Source organism: Chiloscyllium plagiosum, chromosome 41 (genome assembly GCF_004010195.1).
Source record: "Chiloscyllium plagiosum isolate BGI_BamShark_2017 chromosome 41, ASM401019v2, whole genome shotgun sequence".
NCBI classification, from domain to species: Eukaryota; Metazoa; Chordata; class Chondrichthyes; order Orectolobiformes; family Hemiscylliidae; genus Chiloscyllium; species Chiloscyllium plagiosum.
This window is the reverse complement of record NC_057750.1, coordinates 8,379,765-8,382,310: the sequence shown is the minus strand read 5'-3', so window position 1 is coordinate 8,382,310 and position 2,546 is coordinate 8,379,765. Positions and strand designations below refer to the sequence as shown.

General features: G+C 48.9%; 1 protein-coding gene across 4 annotated transcripts in view; it reads right to left on the bottom strand.

Annotated features, from left to right (window-relative positions):
* Positions 1–2,546, bottom strand: part of LOC122542817 (neuronal PAS domain-containing protein 3-like) — a 433,604-nt gene that overhangs the window by 393,363 nt on the left and 37,695 nt on the right. The gene's annotated exons all lie outside the window — the stretch shown is intronic.

The window sequence follows — 2,546 nt, the reverse complement described above, 5'->3', positions numbered from 1 at the left end:
AAAAAAGGGGGGAAAGTGAGTTGTAGGTTTGGAGAGAGGGGAGAGGAAAGCGAGTTGGAGGTTTGGAGAGAGAGGAGAGGAAAGCGAGTTGGAGGTTTGGAGAGAGAAAAAGGGGAGAAAACGAGTTAGAGGTTTGGAGAGAGAGAAGGGAAGGAAAGCAAGTTAGATGTTTGGAGACAGAGAGAAAAAAAGAAAGAGGTTGTGGAATTGCTGACACAAACTAAGATTGATACTGACGTTGACATTCTCAGGGAGTGAGGGCAAGTCTACAGTCACAGATCATTCTCCCCCAACTCCATTACCACCTCCCTCAAATCCTGCAGCCACATTTGCTAACTGTTCTTGTGAGAATATAGACTGAAGGTTAGGAACAAAAAGAAATTGCTGAAGAAACTCAGCAGGTCTGGCACTATCTGTGGATAGAAAGCAGTGTTAACAGCCAGATCCAATGAACTTTTGTTCAGATTGAAAATTAACTGGGATGGGGTGGTGTCTAGACAAATCCTTAATCTATGACAATATGGACACATGCCCTCTTACTGTCTTCTTACAGTTGCTGCAATAAAATTACATAAAAATAGACCTTTGAATTAATATCAAAGTTTACCCTTTGTTAGAAATAGAACATATAAATTAGCAGCAAGGTTTGGGCCCGAAGCCTGCTCTGCCATTCGATATGATCACAGCTGAAATTTTTTTTATTAATTCATGGGATGTGCTCATCGCTGGTTGAAGCCACATTTATTGCTCATCGTTAATTGCCCCAGAGGGCTGTTAAGAATGGACCATTGCGCTATGGGTTTGGAGTCAAAGAGGGCGATGCTGGAAAAGCACAACCGGGCAGACAGCATCCGAGGAGCAGGAGTGTCGATATTTTGGGCATTAGACCTTCATCGGGAGGAGGAATACAAGCCCACCAACTCCCATATCTACCTGGACTCCACCTCCTTCCACCCTTCCTCCTGTAAAAATGCTCTCCCTTATTCCCAATTCCTCCACCTCTGGTGCATCTGCTCCCAGGAGGACCAATTCCACCATAGAACATCCCAGATGGCTTCCTTCTTCAAAGACCGCAATTTCCCCATCCACGTGGTCAACGATGCCCTCCAGCACATCTCCTCCACTTCCCACACCGCCCTCCTTGAACCCCACCCTCCAACTGCAACAAGGGCAGAAGCGCCCCCCCATCCCAGTCCTCACGTTCCAGCTCACCAATCTCCAGATATATTGCATTACCCTCTGCTATTTTCGCCACCTACAAACAGACCTCACCACCAGGGATATATTTCCCTCCCCAACACTATCTGCATTTTGGATTAACCATTCCCTCTGTGACTCCCTTGACAGGTCCAGCCCTCCAACAACCTACCTGCCCCGCCCAGCACCTTCCCCTGCTCCCCCTCCCACTCCCCTCTACCCCCCCATCTCCGACCTATCACCTTCTCCCTTACCTTCATTTACCTATTGCATTCTCATCTACCTTCCCCAAACACCACCTCCCTCCCATTTATCTCTCAGCCCCCCTGCCCACAAGCCTCATTCCTGATGAAGGCCTTATGCCCAAAATGTTGATTCTCCTGCTCCTCGGATGCTGCCTGATCTGCTGTGCTTTTCCACACTTTCAACTCTGGTCTCCAGCATCTGCAGTCCTCACTTTCTCCCATCGCAGGAAGTGCAAAACCTGCAGCCACATCTCCGTCCAAGGCCCCGAAGGATCCTTCCATATCAGACAGAAATTTACCTGGACTTCCACACATCATCTACTGCATCCATTGCACCTGACATGGTCTCCCCTTCGTCAAGGAGACAGGACGCCAACTTGCAGATTGTTTCAGAGAACATCTCTAGGACACCCGCACCAACCAATCCCCCGGCCCCATGGCTGAACACATTAACTCCCCCTCCCACCCGCACTCCAGCAAGGACATGCAGGTCCTGGGCCTCCTCCATAGACAAACTCTAACCACCTGATGCTTGGAGGAAGAACACCTCATCTTCCACGTTGGGACACTTCAACCACTCAGGATCAATGTGGATTTCACCAGTTTCCCTATTTCCCCTCCCCCCACCTTATCCCAGTCCCAATCTCGCAACTCAGCACAGATCTCTTGAACTGTCCTACCTATCCATCTTCCTTACCAACTATCTGCTCTACCCTCCTCTCCAACCTATCACTTTCACCCCCCACATTCATCTACCTATCGCATTCCCAGCTACATTGCCCCCAGCCCCACCCCTTATAATTTATCTCTCAGCTCCCTTAGCCCACAAACCTCATTCCTGGTGAAGGGATTATGCCTGAAACATCGACTCTCCTGTTCCTCAGATGCTGTGCTTTTACAGTACCACACTGTTCGATTCAGATCTCCAGACCTCACTTTCTCCTACAATGGGTTTGGAGTCACATGTAGGCCAGATGGAAAAAGGATGTCAGATTTTCTTTCCTCCATTCCACATTCCCAACTGACCCCCAAATATCATCAGCTACTTTGTTTATCAATGACATTGTATTTCTGAGGGAGGCTGGGCGTGAGGGAGGCTGGGCG